The sequence below is a fragment of the Cygnus olor genome, chromosome 6 (genome assembly GCF_009769625.2).
Source record: "Cygnus olor isolate bCygOlo1 chromosome 6, bCygOlo1.pri.v2, whole genome shotgun sequence".
In the NCBI taxonomy this organism is placed as follows: Eukaryota; Metazoa; Chordata; class Aves; order Anseriformes; family Anatidae; genus Cygnus; species Cygnus olor.
In genome coordinates this window covers 39849329-39868170 of record NC_049174.1, presented here as the reverse complement: position 1 = coordinate 39868170, position 18842 = coordinate 39849329, and positions in this window count along the sequence as shown.

Genomic DNA, 18842 nt, shown 5'->3' with positions numbered 1-18842 from the left:
GGCTGGCTGCCCGTCGGAGCCGCTGCCAGCAGCGCCCCAGCGTGAGACCAGCACAGCATATGGTGAGTAGGTACGGCAGCATCTGAGCGGGGTGGTGGGCAGCGAAGCGGGACCGTATATGATCATCCCATGAGCTTGGAGAGGAAGGATTCCAGGCCCAGAATATCAGTGCAATGCTGTCCTGAGCTTGTGCACATATGGCAAGAAGATACACAATTATGAGTCATTTAGAAATGTAATAAAAATAGGTTCTGCTACTGTGTAAAGAAAATAACAGGTACTAATTAATCCGGGTGCTCTTTATGGCGTGCGGAGCGGCAGCGGGAGCAGTGCCTGCAGCACGCGGCCCCGTGCCTGCGGGCAAAGCGAGGGGCCGGCGGCCACGTGTCGAGGGGACCGGCAGCAAGGCTAGGAAACCCTGCTCGGTCGTGGCTGGGTGAGTCCTCAGATATTTTCTAATGCTATTTGTAATGCATATGCAATTGAGCAGGCACTCTTTTTTATTTCTATTCCAAAGGAATTAAATTAATTTTAGAAATGACACTATAACTATTTTCCTGCCTCAGGGACCATTTGTTTTAAAATCATTAAAGATTTTTATATGACACCGCACTGACATTTGGTGTGAATAAATTAAGGGAATTAGTATAAAACTGCGTTCTTTCTTCATAGACTTCCCAGCGCATATTTGCATGCATGTGCTTTCTGTAAGGCCATCCTGTGCAAAGGCAATGGTTTGCATGTGTCCATGTAGGAACAAGAGCACAGCATCAGGGCAGCCCTGCAGCTGCAAGTGCAGTGTGGGATTGTCTGTGCTTAGCTGTCCTCTGGACCTTTGCCCTTCATGGCAGCCAAACCCAGCAGTGCTCTGTTGTACTGTGGGAATACAGAAGAGTAAAGCAGTGCTAGCGGAGGGAAGGTCCAAAACTGAGGCCATTTCACTAATTGTTATCCCCTACCTCCAGCTCAGCCAGCCCTGACCTGATTCTGGAGCCAAAGCATCTCCATGTGGGTTTTGTTCACCACCACACAGCCTTGGTGCCAGCTGTGAAGGATGTATTGTCCTGCACGCAAGCCTGCGCTCAGGGGAGTGCTGCCAGTGCAGCGGGGTCGAGTGCTGGGAGGACCTAGGGCGGGCTGGCGTGGCAGTCTGCCACGGGGCTAAACACCCGAAGTATTTACAGCAGGAATAAAGTAGTATTGGCACCTTGTAGAGGGGGAAGTGGGACACGTGGGGGTTAAGGTCAAGAGCACCTGCCAGCCTGGACTTTAGACACGGAAATCACCTCGGAGGTGTTGGCACTGTGATGTGGTCTGTCAGCAGCCGTCAGAGTTTGCCTGGGCAGAACCTGGAGAAGGAACCAGGCCCGGGGAAACCTCCGACGTCCCGCACACCCGGGCGGCTGCGTGGGTGCCAAGCCCGGAGCCAGGCACTGGGGACGGCGCCTGCGGGCCCTGCCCCTTGCTCCAACAGTGAGGGAGGCAGGGCTGGCCCTGCCACGCGTCCCCTGGGAGGCGTAATTTCTCCCCAGTGCATTCCTGGCTGCTTGTAGGTCTGGTGTGTCAGGGTGGAAGACCCCAGGGGGGCCATCAGCTGCTGGAAGAAGGTACACGTCATGCACACCTCATGTACGCCAGAGAGAAAATCGCTTGTAGACAAACACCGTATCATTAGAGCTTGCAAGGAACAGTGTGATGCTATGATCTGAATGCAACCTGAATTCAAACTTCAAATAAAAACTAGTAAAAACTTTGATTTTTTATTTTTTTACTATTTTGAAAGAACGCTCAGAGCTCATCATGTTTAACTCCTGGGATGAGCACTTCTAGATACAGCCCATGGGGCTGCTTCTGTGCCTGTAACTGCGTCTAACTCCAGCTCTGCCTGGGTTTTCTAAAAGGGCTTACTGCTTTATTTCCTACAACCCCGTAATTTTAGACAGCAGTGTAATTGCCACCTGCACATTATTGAAACCAGTAAGGGAAATTAAAGGCATCAGAAAGTATGTTAAAAGACGACGCACTTTTTTGTGTTTTAACCCCACCACGCGATATGTAAGCAAATTACACGATTCCATTACTGCTTCTCTCTGTGGCCGGCTGCGGTTGGAAGGCTGCTGGGCAGCAGCACTGCACAAGCCTCCTGCTCGCCCCCGTGCTGACCGCAGCCGAGGGCCTGGGGCAAGGGCCAGGAGGTGCTGCTGCTGCCACTGCTGCTCAGAGCCAGGAGGAGAGGACGGGCTGGCCGAGGCTCCAGCTGAGCAGTGCGTGGCATCCCAATCCCTGCCGCAGCACCCTGGACCCCCTCGCATCCCTCAGCACTACGCCTTTCTCTCTCCACCCCTCCACATCACCCCTCCAAAAACGCCCTGCTGTCTCACAGCCTCCCCTTCATGGAGCTCACTGCTGCGCCCCAGCACAGCTCTGTAAATGCTTGGAAATGTGGGAAGAGAGAACCCGTACCTCAATTTTTGTTTCCAATAGCAGCTGGAAAAGAGACTGCATTTCACATGGAGAGGAGCAGACTGTTCCCACTGAAATCAATGGCAAGTTTCTCAGGCCCATCAGCATCAGTGAGAGCACATACATAAAGCGAAATCACTTAATGAAATACCTGAGTGTGCAGCGCCATTAAGGACAGATTAATGCAATAGGCTCAACGTGGGGCTATACTGTAAAACCCCTGGGGAAATGAAGTTAATACAGGCGGTGGCCGCCCTTCTGCTAGGAGCAGCATCATGTGGGGCCGTCGCAGCTGTGATCCCATCTCTGCCAGCTGCAGGTGGGAGCCCAGGCGGGACCCACAGGGCTGCCTTCACCCGTCCGGCACGGATGGCTTCTGCTTGGGTTTCTCGTGGGTTTCCCATGTTCCCACCCCTCTATCCATCTCAAACCATCTGTGGGTTTGCCTTTGTTTATCTATAGCAGGCAATAGAGAACCTGTTTAACTTTCCATCCACATGAAGCATACCACAATAACCAGCCTGGTGGTGGCTGCTCTTCTGGGATTCTGGATGCTCTGGGTTGCCCGTCGTGGTACCCTTGCCATGCCTCGGATATTCAAAGTGTACTCAGATGGGTTCAAAGGATAACAGGTGTAAAAACAAGGGCATCTGAAGGCAACCAATTTTTCTGACAAAGACCAGGGAGACAAGAGGACCTCAGACCTGGTCACAGTTGCCTTCTTCCAGCACCACCAGGCACATTTCCCCCAGACTGGAATTTGGCAGAAGCAGCAAGAAGACTGGCAGCACGGGGAGAGCTGTCTTAAAGAGGCATTTACAACTGCTTGCTCTGGGGATAACCAGAAAACAGACGCCTGCCCTCTGCGAGTGTCTCGGGCATCGAGTCCCCCCCTGAGCACCCCCTGCGGCCGCTCTCCCCCTGCTCCCCAGCCCCTGCCCGTGGCAGGGTTTGCCCGGCAGAGGCTCTGCAGGCTGCCGGGCTGGGAACCACTCCCCTGAGTGCAGGGGATGTGCTGCAAGGCCCAGGGGCACAGCGAGCACCCTGTGAGGCAGGCTGGGCGCTGGAGCCAGGCGCTCTCCTTCCGACCGCTTTACCCGGCTTTTGGTGGGTGCCGCGCTGTTTTGTCAAAACAATCTCCTACAGACTAGGTCTAGCTAAAGTGGATTAGTTTAAATCAGGCATTTATCCTTTCTAAATGTCAGGAGAAGGCACTTTCAGCTTTCTGAGGGGAAGGAGCAGTCTGGGCTGTGTTGGTGGGGTCCCCACTCACACCTGTTGCTCTTGCCAGCCCCATCAGCAGCCCTGGTTGCAGGTGGGACCACTGCCCCACCCTGGCACATGGTATGTGAAATGTGAGGTTTTCCATGAGCAGGGATTTGGGGTTTGGCCTCTCCGGTGCCCTGGGGACTGCTGCAGGACAGGAGGTGTGGGTTTGGGGCAGCACCACCTCCTCCAAGGTCACCCTGCCTTGTTCAGGCGGCACTGTGAGCCAGGCTGTAAGTGCGTATGCAGCCTGCTGAGCACAGGAACAACATTTAGCAGGCAGGTACCTTGTCAGGCTTTGCTGGTAAATGTTTTAAACTACCGGGACCTTCAAATGTAGGATGATTTGTAAGTGTGTAAGTGCAAAACACGTGGTGCTGGAGGTTTCTGCGATGTGTTATTTCGCTGATAAAGGTAGGAGATGAGGTCTGTCTTAACCTGGGGAGACCAGGACCGCAACGCAGTGCCAGGGCTTGGGGAAGAGAAGAACGAGCAGGATGGTATCAAGGACAACTTTGTACTTGTGGGGAGAGCAGGGGTAGGGGGTGAAGGAGCACAGGGTGCAGGGTGTGGGCACCCCCTCCAGCGTGGAGGAGCTGCTGCGGCACCCGGCCACTTGCAGGAGGTCCCATGGGGGGGGGGGGCCTGCTGTTGAGCCCCGGGTATTTAACCTGGAGAGGGAGGGAACAAGAAGGGCTTGTCAGCTTTTCCGCTGTCATCTGATACTTGTACAGCAAAGTACTGTTAATAATAATTTAAATGCTTTGGTTGTCAGTCACTGCTCTTTCTTTGTAAATGTTACTCGTTTCATAAATAAATCAAAACCTGCAGACCCTAGGTTTTCAGAAACTTGAATGCTTTTGTTAAAATTGTATGAAGCAAATTCACAAACACGTGATTTATATTATCTCGGCACAGCACAGGAGATGATAGAATATACTATTTAAATTAACTTCTCTCCCAACAAATGAAATCAATTCTGTTCTTGGGTTACTTTTCATCTGCCTTTTGTCTTGTTGCTGAATCTTTTCTATTTCTTTCACTCATTCATCTATTGTGCCCTTTCCTTGATCTGATAGCATTAAACATATAATTAAGTCATAAAGGAGGGAACTGATGAGTATAGCAGATGGTAATTGCTTCCTACATTTGAATGAAATGATATGCATTGCTACAATTTACAGCTCTCGCCTCATATTTTATTCAGGAACCTTTTATCTCTTTTCCTGCAGAATTATTCTGCAATAAATTTAGACATCTTATCAATAGCTTGTATGATAGTGGTAGAAACGGGGAAAAACTGAACTTTGTGCATCTTAATGTTTAAAATAATTTTTTATAATAATTGAATTATCTACCAGCAAATATCATATATAGAACCTGACTGACTTTGCTGGATTTCTTTCTTTTTTTTTTTTTTTTTTTTCCAAAGCTAACTCTGTAATTATAGAGCTCGTATAATTATAAGTTATGGAGCTAGGAGACGCTGGGAGTCCAATAACGCCAAGTCTCTTTTGGGTGTGCTCTGGCTCTCAGCACTGTGAGGCCTCTGCTGAGCTCAGGGTGTCAGAGGGAGGCAGAGCTGGAGCGCTGTGTGCTGGGAGCGAGAGGTGCACACCTGGATGGCAAAACTGGCAGCATGAGAGGAGTTCACGGTATGCTGCATGTTTCTTCTTGCTTAGAATTAAAAAAAAAAAAAGTTTAAATATGTTACCTCTGCAAATCCAGACTCAGGGATCTCTGCTGGAGCTGCTGTGCTGGAGCACCTGGCATCCCACAAATCCGCCCGCAAAAATGATGCAGGTGGGAGAAGGGTTCCTCTTGTTGCTCCTTGGATCCTGAGAGCTGTGCAATGCTTCAAGGTAAAAGGACTTGGCACTTGCATGGGAAATGGAACAGGCACATGACTAAAAATAAAGGTAAAGAGAAAAGGGGGTGTTCTGGGGAAGAAGGTCCACATTTTGTGACAATTTGTTAAAAAGCCAAAAAGGTCACAAGCAAAAGGGCACAGGAACATAATCACTTCCCTTTGTTTTACATAGCTGGACAGTCTGGAGGAAAGCAAGAGGCATATGAAAAGTTAAAAGTTTTTGTTTTTAAGTCCAACTTCAGGACTTAGTCCACGCCACTTTGGCTTTGTGGTTAAGAAAGAAACAACTGCCATCACTCAGGGCAGCGGGGACCCGCAGCGGTCTGGGACCTGCTGCGTGCTGCTGAGCGCTGTCCCCACTGCCCCCTGAGAGACAGGGGCTGGGGAAGCCCGCTTGCAAATTGAGGCCAGCATCACCACGAGTGTCACCTTGCCTGTGGGAGTTTTGTTTTCCTTTTGGCTTTGTTAGCAGAAACTCAGAGCATCCGTGGGACATAGGGGACTTTGTCACAAGGTGCCCCTAAACCTACATGACACCAAGAACAAGCCTTGGGCTCCTTCCCCAAAGAGCCAAGTGCCTCCAGCAGCTCCAGCCCACTTTTCTTTGCCCTCTGGGGATGTGTGGCAACCCATGCCCCTGACCTCTTCACTTTGGGCTGCTAGTAGCATTGCCGCCAACCCAGGGGACTTGCGTTCCCATAGCCTGGAAATGAAACACAAAAGGCAGGCAGTGGAAAAGTGGAATACTAATGCAAAACCCTTATAGGATTGTGGGGCTGATACTGCGAATTACTGTGATTGCACTGTCATGTTGCTCACTTCCAAAGTGCGGACACACCCGAGTGAAATGCAGGGAGTGCATCCTATTCCTCCTCTCCATTGTCCTCCTTCCTCCTGTGAATCCAGCACTGGAGACACTCCCAGTCAGTCCCACCGCAAATTAGCTGGTATGGGGCTCAGGTTGGTAAGTTATAATTTACAGAGGCAGCGCTGTCAGGGAGGGCTGCCCCAGCCATTTGACAGCAGGAACACCTTGCTGTCTCTCCGAAGTAATTGCATCTAGGCGTGCAAAAATAAGAAAGCAGAAAAAGCCCATGCATTTTTCTAAATGAAACGCCTGACAGCATGCAGTACAGATAAAGTAGTTTTAATGTCAGGTGCTGGCACTCTTGCCCAGCCTACAGATACAACTGAGCATGAAAGCATTGAACCTGGTAGGTTGATGACTGGGGATGAAGATGCTGCCGCCACAAAGCCTCATGCTCCCCATATTTCAGCGGCCTTTCATAGCTCCTGACAAATGAGCAAGTTTTGGTCTTCAAAGATGGTTCAGAAACATCCCCCTGGGTTTGAGTGTGTTTCCCCCATCTCTTCCCTGGAGCAGCTGGGGTGCCACGGCCCGGCCTTTGGGCAGAAGTGGGCTGAGCTGCTTTGTGGGATCCATTTTCCATGCTGGGGGGGCACCATGAGTGGCATAGGAGTGTGTACATAGACCACCATGTGCTCCTGCTGTTCCAAGGGCAACATCAACATTTTAAAATATTCTGAAAAAAATGGCTCTTTTCCTCTCTGTGAGTGATGAAGTAGAAATCATGCCGCTGTTTGTATGATAGCCCGGTTATGAAATGGCACAGGTGGAAAACCCCGCTGTGGGGCTGGTCAGAGGAGCCCCGCAGGTGACCAAGGCGAACCCCAGCCAGTAACAGCAAAGGATGGCTGCCTCCGGAGGGACAATCCCGGGCGGCAATAACGCAGCGCCTCGGCCAACAACCTTCAGGACAGAAATGGATGTTGCCACACGTGTTCATGTTTTTTTTTTCACAGAAGATTGTTATAATAGTATGTAATGCAACAATATTGGCAAGAAACTGGTCTTTATGTCATTTCCCCAGTCATCTTTTTTATTAGGTTAAAAGTCTGATTGATAAAAGTAACTTCATTGAGACCACATTCCCAGCTGAAGCACAGGCAGAGGTCATCGTCTTTATTAGACCAGCTCGTACAGTTGCAAAAGGCAAGGGTTTGGCACACGGGCTCCTGCTGAGCTCTGAAAGAGCAGCAGGGAGCTTTGGGCTAAATGCTGCCCCAAGGTGTGCCCAGCGCTGAGGTGGGCACCTGGGGAGTGGGAGCTCAGTGAGGGGTGAGGGCGTCCGCCCGGGGGGACGGGGGTGGTGGGGAGATCACAGCAGGGCGATGTCCAGCTCTGGGCTCTGCTCCTCAGGAAGGAGATTTTGAAGCATGAAAGAGCTCAGAAAACAGCTGTGGGAGTAGCCAGAGCTCCAGACAAGCTCCTCGTGGCAGGGCAGGTTTGCCATGGCTTGCTCCACGAGTGGGGAGCAGCAACCTCCCGGCAGGGCTTTTGTGCCTCCCTGGGGAACAGAGAGCGTGAAGTGCAGCCAGGGGATGCGAGCTGGGTTGGTGCGGGCTAAAACACAGCCCAGGTTTGTGAGGGCAATTAACAGTCAGGCTGTCTGGGGATGGAGCTGATACTGTGCTGTGGCAAGATAAGAGTGTTTGTTTGTTTATTTGTTTGTTTTTTACAAAGATATGCCAGATACACTGGAACAGGAGATATGAGCTTCGTATGGGAGTCACTGGCTGAAGTTTTCAGTCTGGGAGCAAAAAACCCCTGACTGCATGCTAGCATCCCTTGCAGGCCGGGGTCCCGCTGACGGCTGGTGGTTCCAGGCAGCCCACAGCATCCCGCGGGGGCAGGCCGGGGGCAGCTTCCCCCACGTGAGCAGGGGCAGGGGATCCTTTCGCTGCGGTGTCACTGGTCTGGGATCTGGAGAGGAGATGGGCTCCGGACGCTGGGTTAAGAGCAGGGAGAGGAAGGAGGACGAGGCCCTGCAGCTGCCCCCTTCCCGCTGCCCCCTTCCCACTGCCCCTGCGGGTGAGGAGCCGCTGCATGCCCGGCCGAGGGCTCTGCCCAACCTCATGCCGTCAGTGCTGTCTCTGCTACCTCTTCTCCGTGTTTGAATGTTCAGTACATGAGCAGACGCTAAAGGCACCCCAAATATTTCACTGTTAATTACTTCCTTAATGTGCAGTTTCTGTCATATTTAACAGAAATTAGCCACTTGCAACAAAACTTGCATTCAAAGCTTTTATTACTCCAAGTAAAATTTCAGGATCATTTTATTCTCGATGTATTTGTTTGCCACTGTTGCAAGGAATTGCATTATAAAGTTTTCTACGTCCTGAGTGTATGTGGCAGCAAAACCATGAGCTTACCTCTTGAAAGGCATTTTAACTACTCATTGCTTTCCTTCTACATGGTGAGTCAAGAAAGAGTTGTCAGTAATAATTTCCTGAGTGATTTTTAAAAACCCGTGACTCTCACCCTTATTAGTTTTAATAAAGAGTCACTGCTCCCTAAGCTTGCTTGGAAAATTATTACCTATCAGCAAGACAGAAGACAAACATATGAGCTATTGACAGCAGCAGAGAGTAAGCCCCTCATGATGGCTATTAAGAGACAAGAGTTACCTTTTTTTCACAGCCTACCTGAAATTAAGTTCTTTTTGAAGATCGGTGCTCAGCTGAGCTGCTGGGAGTTCACTTCAGACAACCTCAAAATGTCTCTGAAGCAAATTGATTTAGAAAGGTGCACCGAGGCTGCGTCCTCGGGAGGTGGTGGTGGTGCTGTGAGCACCAGCAGAGTGGGGTGGCCCCGCTGCTCTCCGTGCACACGCGGGAGCAGTGCTGCCCGCAGCATGTGGGTACAGAAACACGTGCGCATGTGCATGCACTGCCCATCAGAGCATCCTCCCACAGAGAGCACCGTGAGATACGCCTCACCCTGGGGTGGCGAAGGTTCCCCTGCAGAAAGCACTGGCTACTGCTGGGAGAGGAATCTGTCAAACCCTGGAATAAACCAGCTCACGTGGCACAATATTTCCTCATCCTTACATAATTCATAGAATCACAGAATCATAGCACCACAGAGCAGCCCAGGCTGGAAGGGACCTTGAAAGGTCACTGGGTCTGACCTTTCATGGGAAAAGGGAGCCTAGATGAGATTATCCAGCACCCAGCCCAATCGCATCTCAACAGCCTCCAGTGATGGAGACTGTACCACGTCCCTTTCTTATACCAAGGTGAAACCTCTCCCAGTGCAGCTTGTACCCCTTGTCCCTGGTCTTCTCCTTGTCTAGAGAGAACCGCTGTCTTCATAGCCGTCCTTTAGGCAAAAAGGCCCTTTAGTCAGAAAAGCATGTATGAACTTCCTCTCCTTCCCAGCTTTTCTCTAGGTTGTGAAGATGAGGAGCACCACGTAGAGGACTGGTAGGTAACATTGTGACCCATTAAAGTGCTGTTATGCTCTGTGTCTGCATTTTCAGCCCAGACACACTGGATGTGCCGCATCCCATTGCTCTCTGGCAGAGTGGGAGCCGTATGGCACACACAGGGGACTGGCTCAAGGGCAGGGACTGGAAGGAATGCAACCAGCTGTGGCTGAGGAACGGATTCCTGGAGCCAGCAGGAGCAGAGGATGAGCCCCGCTGAGCCAAGCCCCGCACGGCTCACCCCGAGCAGGGGCTGCAGTAGAGATCCAGGGTGTGCGCCAGCCCTGCAGCCGGTGCCCAGCCATTACCATGAGGCTGGAGTTTAACACGACACAAATGATTTCCAGCGCTTTATTAAATTTAATTTTTTCTAACCTTCAGCTCGGGAAAAATATAGTCATCATGCAGGGGTCCAGCTGTTTGCAGAGAAAGGAGGGGGACCAGAATAACTCACATTTTGGGAGCTGATAGGCTAAGTTTGCAGTTTGTGTGGGCAAGCTGCTATTGATGCTTGAGAGTTTCCAATTGCTGGTAATAGACTGGGGAAAAAAAGATAATGTGTTTGATCGATCAGCATGGACAAATTTCATTTAGGGGATCAATAACAGTTTATACTTGACAGAGCGGAGGGACCACATTTATTTTTCCCTTTGATTGAATAAATGTTTTCAATGAGACTGCAAATGTAAACCAATCCTAACCATTTCTTAACTTGAGGCACAGCTTCCTGCTCCAGTGTTATTGCAAGCAATGTGTATTTAAAACTAATATACAGTACAATGGATAGCCAGAGGCTGGAGCTGCTGAATGAAACTAATGTGCAGTTTATTAAAACAGAAGACATGGCAAGTGCATGGGCTAGTTTTCCTGACTCCCAGCGATGTGAAATACCAGAAAGAGACATCACTTTGGCGTATTTTTCAAGGGTAGGTAGAACAGGGAAGATTTCTTTCTGACTTTTTTTGTGTCTCTTTCTGCATTAGGAATAATTCCTTCAAGCCTCCGAGAAGATATGTAGGAGGGTAAACACGTAACAGAACACAGCCACCACTCCGCTGACATATGCTGCCTCTTTTCCCGCGCAGCCCGCACATCTTCGTGTCCTCCTGCGCATTGTGATGGGCGTGAGGAGAGGGCAGCGGGGTGGGGGGCAGCTCCCACAGCCCTGGGCGGCCAGGATGGGCTTCATCCCTGCTGCGTGCAGGCTGCGGCCCTGTCAGGATGGCGGAGGTGCCCCCGGAAGGCTTGGCACGGACCTGCAGAGAAGGGGAGTCTGCGGGTCCGGCTTCTGCCGTAGAAGCTTTTGGTTATCTGGTGGGAGGGCTGAAACTGCAGCAGGTGGTGGGGAGTCCCCACTGGGCCTCTGCCAGCTCTCAGGGTGAGGTCACACTCTCCAGCAAAGCCTGCCCATGGCTGTATTTCGGACATTGTTCCTTCCAGGCCCTCGCTCAGCAACACATGGTGGTCCTGCAAAAGTGTCCCCAAACAGAGGATCATTAAATAATGTCCTTCGTGATCGTAATGGTTGATGCTGACTTTAGCTTTTGTATTCAAGGGAGTTTTCATCTCCCTCCTTGTAGTTTTTTTTTTTCTTTTTTTTTTTTCTTTTGATCCATTTTAATGCCTGGCACAAGCCCCGCAGGCAGAACCTGCTGACCCAGCAAAGCTAAGCCAGGCTTCCAGGGCGGCTGCTTTTGCTGGGGTTTGGTTGGGTTTCTTCTTTAATGCAGAATTCCTTCCCCACTGGTCCCCCCTCTTTTGTTGTTGTGTTTTATGAACTCTCTCTTAAAGAGGCTTAAAATCAAATTTGGCTGGTGGCAGATAGTAATTAAGTTCCAGATGACGCAGATGATAACTTTCCCTTGCAATATGGAGCAAATGCCAATAATAAATGCAGCTAGTTTCTAGCTCCAGATGCATCAGATTGTTTCGTTAGCTGACTTGCTCATCAAAGTGAGAGAGCTGAAATAGCGAGAAGCCTGCTTCGGAAAGGGATCTGTGGCCCAATGACTATTTTAGGCACGCAGTTTTGAATTGTTTAAAATGCATATTGTCTGTGTACATTTCAATAAGGCAAATGCCAAGTACAAGAGCCTTAGGGCTCCTTGTATGTCAGATGATTAAGTCTTCAAGACTTGCAGCCATAGGGTCATTATCGATGGTACTTCCAGGTCATTGTATGCACAGCAAAGTTAGAGGCAATGGTTGACCTTTTGACAGCACTGCAGGGTAACATAGCTTCATAAGACATAAATAATCATTTCTAATTTGTTTCTGTGAGGGGTATTTATTTAAAAATGCAAATATATTATAACATATGTGACTTAAGGATATTCAGATGGGAAAGCAGAATGCATTTCCTCCCGTTTTCTCCCCAGTGAATTTCCAAGTAAAATGCTTAATGGGGAAAAAGAGAAGAGATGGGCTAAATAATAATAATAATGAAGATCACTTACCTTGTTCTCTTTACAATTGTCTAGTACCTTTTTTTCAATGACAAGTTCTAAGCAAAGAGTCTTCTAGCACCTAAATTAAGTTTGTGATATTAACAGAAACACACAGAAAATGGCTTGTCAGCCTTGTTTCATTTCATTCCTAATGTATGACATAAAGATAATACATACATGACCTTGTTTTATACATAATGTACTGTGGTGCACACAAAATCAGTAGGCTTTCAAGAGACATCTTTCTTTCGTCTTCAATAAATTCGAAAAACAGACCTTTTAAAATCCTGCCTATTGCACTTTGTGGTGACCTGACTTAAATGCAGAAGCCATTGGCTGACTTTATTTTTATCCTTGCAGGAAGAATAGTTGTTTATAAAACTCAACAAGCATAAAACAATATGCTTCAGGATTATAAATAGCATTTGAAAAGGTTCTGAGATTATACACGTTTGCCTGAAATACTGTAGGGCAAAATTCTTCATCTTTATTCAGGTAAATGAGGAGTTTTGATCAAGTAAGGACAGTCAGAGCTTCAGGATGTGTCCAATAACAACTCAATAAATCAGCAATGATATGATCTGATGGTATTAAGCTTCCTCTCAACACATAATCAGTAAGCACTTAATTGTTCGGAGTTGTGTAATTACAGCACTGCCACACAGGGCTGTGCCTTCTGTAACACTACCATTTCCTGTATTTGTGGTGGGGGGGGCTCTCATCAAACTGCAGCTCATCAAACCCGCTCTGATGGCAATGCACATTTCGTAGGTGTCTGACAAATCATTTAAAGCAGTGTTTGGAGTCCTTAGTACGCTAAGCAGGCAAAATAGAAAGTATAGCTATTTATGCATACTTTATAGAGAGATTTAGAAAACTGATTTGGAAGCTACAAGAATTAGATGCACATACAAGCACGAAGGGATCTGATGAATTAATGGCACAAAGTAATGGGGTGATCACAGGCAAGACAACAGCACAACAACTGCCTGCGGTTCTCAGCTGCAGCTCTACATGCTGGCCTCAACCTCGGCTTGAGAATTTGCATCTTCCTAGCCACATAAATGGGATCTCTGCTAGGAGTTGGACAGGACCCGCGTTTTACCTCCACCAAGTCTATAGCCGTGTGCTGATGCTGCAGTGGAAGTGACAGCGTGGTCATTGTCAGCTGAGTGCAGGGCTCAGCTGAAAGAACAAAACGTTTATGGCAGGAACGTTCTGCTGGGTCTTCTGCTCATGCAGAAGATGTAGCTTTCCTCCAGGCTTTAAAGAGTAGTCCACTGAAGAAGTTTGGGAAGAGGAGATCTATCTCCATCACCACATACCAATGGATTGGCTGTGGTTGTGTAAGATTTTTTATGCAGCAGATGGTGTGCTATTTCAGAATACGTATTCTTATTTCTGGTCCATTTTCCTATGTGGCTCTTAGTGATATTTTTACATATTCATCAGAGCAGTCAGAGCTCGCTGCTTCTGACACTTGTCTTACATTGTGAGCATGTGTCACTGTTGTGTTGTATTGCATACGTTCTGGTGATGAGCAGGATAGAAGGAGAGGTGTTCCTGGTGCAACGTGTTTTCAGTCATATGAGGTCATGTCCAAGAAAGTGTGCTGCCAGGAGAGAGCAGTCTGGGCGGCTCTGCCAGCGCCTTCAGAAATATTCCAGCTCAGACATCAGCAGTGCGTGTTGTACCCAGAGTGCTAGGCACAGCAAGACACCATGAATGTAGCAGTTACAGAGATGATTCCACCTCACAAGCATGCTATCATGGCTACGTTTGTTGGAGTGCATCTTTGGTCCTTTGAAGCAAGTGCAGTACCAGAAATGGGTTGTATGAAGGTGGCCAGGCACAGGAGAAGGCAACACTGAACTGGAGCCCTGCCCCAGGTCACCACCTGGGCTCTGTGAATGCTGCTGCCTTGGGAAACCTTTAGTCAGGAGGCACAGCACCAAAAGGAAGAGCTAGCTCTCTAACAGGAGCCCTGGTTGTTACAGGGTTGGCATGAGGGAGCATGAGAAATGCTTAAGAGGCTCCAGGGTTGTTTTTGGTGACCACGGTGTTTAATCCAGTGCCTAATGGCTTAGGAGATGAGAGAGGTTCATGGACATGAGAGTGCACAGCAGTGAAGTGTCCCAGCCCCACGGAGGCCGGTGCGGGCACCTGTTTGTGCATGCTTGCTGCTGGTGTCAGCATGCTATCTTTCAGCTTCACCCTGCTAAAATTAGCTTGGACTTGTTTCTTCGTTCAGCCTTGGGTGAAGGGTGTTGGCAGCCCAGAACAAGCTGGGGAAGAAAAGCAAGGATGGCAGAAACAGTCCGCATCGGCTGCCGAGTGGACACCAGCGGCTCCTCAACCAAGCTGGGAAAGGCGAGGGCTGAGATGGACACAGCTGCTCCGCTGAGCAGGAGGGGCCTCTCCTGGTGGGATAATGCCTCTCCTTCCAGCACGGTGGCAGCTCTGTCCCTCAGCACCCACTGCTAGTGCACAGCAATGACAACAGGGACGGCAGGTACGAGCAAGGTGCTGCTGTTCCAAGAAGCCCATGTGCCACTGAGAGGGAGCATCTGCCATTTTGTGGACACTTAGGAAATTGCTGTGACATTTGGGTGACATTTTACTTTGCGCTCTGACCAATTGCCTCTTACCTGGTAGCATCGAATAGCAACTCTGCTGCCAAATCGTTAGCAGGGAGCCTGCAGAAGGGCTGATTCACGCTGGGGAGAGCAGAGCGCACGTGGGGCTGGACGTGCCTCGCGTTGAAGTGGACCAAGAAGGTGTGGGGCAGGACTGCGGGAGGCAGGGGCGGCTCAGCTTCGTGTTGTGCTGTCCTGGAGCACACACCTGCGTGCACTGCGCCGAGGGGCACGCACGGGACAGGCAGCGGCAGCGGTGTGGTTGGTGCACATGATGTGCGACCCCCTGTACCTTGCCTGGGGGCTGGGCCATGCGTGGGGCCTGGGGGCGCTGAGCCCCATCCTCGCTGAGCAGATGGCCCCGGAAAGAGACGTTAATTAAGAACAGGGCTCTGCTGTGCGCAGGGAGCCTGCTATTTGTGCTCACGAGGATTTGCAGAACAGCAAAAGCTGGAAGGGCCTTCCCTGCCTGCCAAATAGCAGGGAAAGCAGACTAGGAGGCATGCAGCCTGTTTCCAAATATGAGTTATTCTCTGCAAGAAAATGTCAGTGTGGCTGAGAGGCTCTCCTGCTGAGCCCATGGCCCGCTGTGCCCGCAGCGGGCATGTCGTGACGTGGAGGTGCGGCAGAGGCAGAGCTCACGGAGGCACTGGAGGCTGGGGGCCTGCTCACAATTCCTGGCCACCAAAACCCCCGGACCTTCCCAGCTTGGGGCTAAGCTTGTCGCTGGGACCAGAGCCACTGCTCGCTCCCTGCTCCCTGCTCCCCACTCTGGCCATTGCCAAGCAGCCGCCCTGCAGGGTACTGGGAACTGGGCTGAACAGCTCTCCGTTTTTTGGTCACACAGCGAACCAGTCTGAAATCTTTCACATGCTAGAAAGGAGGTTTAATCACTTGCTTTATTGCACAAGAAAAATCCTGCATTCTGATAATGTTATGAATTAGCAGAAATTAAAAAATAGGGTTGTCTACGCATTGCTTGGAAATTGTTTACAGCAAATAATGAACAAAGCACAGCATATTGCCAAAGGCCTAGTTGTTGAGACACTGCATCGCATTATTAATTAAAATACAAGTCAGCTTTTTCCAGTACTCGTAGCCTGTGGGTATCCAATGTACTCCACTTGATTGAATCAGGTAGTGGCAGCACAGGCATTTTTTATTTTGTGCTTGAAGGGATAACAAAAATGTAAAGCTGTTTTCTGCTACTTCATTTGAAAAAATATTATTTTGGAATGAAGGCGTAGCAGCTGCAGCAGACAGGCAGGAATAATATAAGATATACCCTTATACCTTTGCACTATGATTTAAACATGGGGTCCACATCCTCAGAAACTCTTATGACATTGTATTGTAGGCAGACCTTTGTCTATGGCCAAGGCAACTGTTTCCATGGAGATGCAAGGCACTTGACAATGGTCACTGTTTTGGTGAACTAAATTAATCCGAGCAGTAGACCACTGTATAGTTATAAGGGTTTTCTTCCCTCCCTTCTTTTCTTGTGGGGGAGGAGTTGGTGAATTGCAGGAAACAAAAGCAGTTCTGTCTTTTTGGTTATTCAAAGGAATCTGTAAAAGTTAATAAGATATCAGAGCCGTAACATGCGACCTGCACTTTGTATGTGGCAGCCCGATAGGAACTGCAGCTCTTAAGCAGCTGCAGTCAAAACCAACCCGAAACCTTGCTGACACCTCTCAGAGGCCGGTGGGGCCGGAGACGTTCCCCTTCCCCGCGGGAGGCGCAGGGCCCACGGAGCTGGCAGCCAGCGCCTGCTGCTCTCCAGCTGACATCGGCGTCTGGGAGTGCCGAAGAGCGGCGTTTGAGACCTGTGCAGGCTTGTAAATGAAGACACGGTCACCACGTGGCACGATTTTGCCATGATTTTGCACGATTTTGCCAAAATCATTGCCTGAGGCCCCCCAGGTTTGCGGAACCAGGCACTCGCTCTGCTGCTGGGTGTGAGCGGGGCTGACGAGGCGCAGTCTGCAAAGGGCCGCTCAGTGCCTGCTGGGGGCAGGAGCCCACCTGCCGCTGCTCAGAGTCCCTGGCGCCTCCAGTATCCCCAGAGCTGCCCCAGTACAGGTACTGCGCCAAGCGACACAGCCTCAGCCCCCAGGAAAGGAGCAGAGCCAACCCATTGCGGATTTAAAGCCTGTCTTTAGGAAATGTTCCCCCTTTAGGTTGAAGGGCTTCATACCTGGCCCATTCCCAAAGCCACATGGCCTTTTGCTCCTCTTCTTTCAAAGAATTAATTTAATCTTCTTTCATGTATTTCCAAGATAATAAAGGAAACACACTCTTCCCACTTAAACAAAACAAAAACAAAGAGACGTGTTTTGAAGAAACAGCGATAGCAGAATCATTACCATGCTTGAGGTTTGGCATGCTCCATTATAGCCCCCAATGAGGACAGATGCCTTTCTCTGAATTTGAACAGATTTGATTTAACAATAGCGTTACAATTCAGAGAACAGCACTGAACTGCCGTGTGGATACACTCCTCACTGCCGCCTGCGAGCACTAAGCTTCAAGAGATTCAGGCACAGCCCGGCAGTGGGGCTGGCGAGAAAACAGCTCAGGGCTTTTTCCCCCATAGAAAAGTTTGGTTTGGGTTGTTGTTTTGTTTTCTTTTTTGTTATATCGTTAAAGGGAGAAAGGAGAGTTAGGGTGTTTGGAACCAGCTGTGCAGCAGGTGTCCCCCCGCAGTGGCACAGGTGGCGCCGCGCAGGGCAGGGGGAGGCCGGGAGGCAGCACGGCTGCGTGGAGGGCAGCAGCACCCCAGCACCTTCCCCAGGCCTCTGTCTTTGAGCTGTTTTCATGCAAGAAAATTGGAAAATCACCATGGTGAAAGGACACTTCTCAGCCCCGAGCACACTGCTTTGTCAAAACTCCGGTTTACCTCCTCGAAACCGCTTTGTCAGACCATTATCTATAGCAAGGAAGGGCATCTTGAAGGGCCTCCTAGTAGACATGGCGTTTTCTACTAAGCTTTCCTTTATTTTGGTATTAGCTGCAGTACTAGCAATATTCTAATACTCTTTATCATATGCCACAAAAGACATAGGATGGGTGATGTATCAGCTCAACGTCACTGGAGCCACCACAAGTTACGGAATTCCCTGACTTTTAAATGCTTGATCTTGCAACATTAACATTGCATTAACACTGGGGGGTTTTGCATTTAATTTTATAAAGGCCAGGGGGGAAATAAGCTATTTCCCTGCTGCCCATATTTGAAATCCATGCTTAAGTGCACATTGGGTCAACCCCTAACCAGATGTAAGTACACAGCCAAGTTATTGGATTTCTTGATGATGAATAGAGATCAGAAAACGCACCTGTCTGGCTGCAGAGAGATTTGCATAAAAATGAAGATTATGTACACCTGCATATGTAAAATATTGATGAACAGAATGAACTGTATGTATGTAAAAACCACAACACCAGTTTTCAAATAAAGCAAAGCACAGTAGTTTTAAACATAAATCTCCGCTCAGGAGGCTAAGAGTGAAATGAGAAGTTGGTAGCCAGGTCCTCGTTAGCTGACTTGATTTCCTGCTGCATAAATCAGCTGGAAAGGTGCAACAGCTCTCATCTGTCAGTCAGCTCCAGGTTAGGCCTGTAAACACACTAAGTACTGCTTGTCTCTTGCTCTGTACCCAAAAAGGATCGGTTGCGGACGCGTTCAGGAGGGACTGGCTGAGTGCGGTCAGCGCAGAGAGCAGCAGCATACTCCACAGGGCTGGCCAAGCCCTCGCAGCATCCTCAGCATCCCCGATGTCTGCAGCACCCCCAGGGTCACCCGTGTCCCCGGCACCCCCCTTCAGCCACAAGTCTCCCAGCTGATGGCCGATGTGAGCCTGCTGCAGCC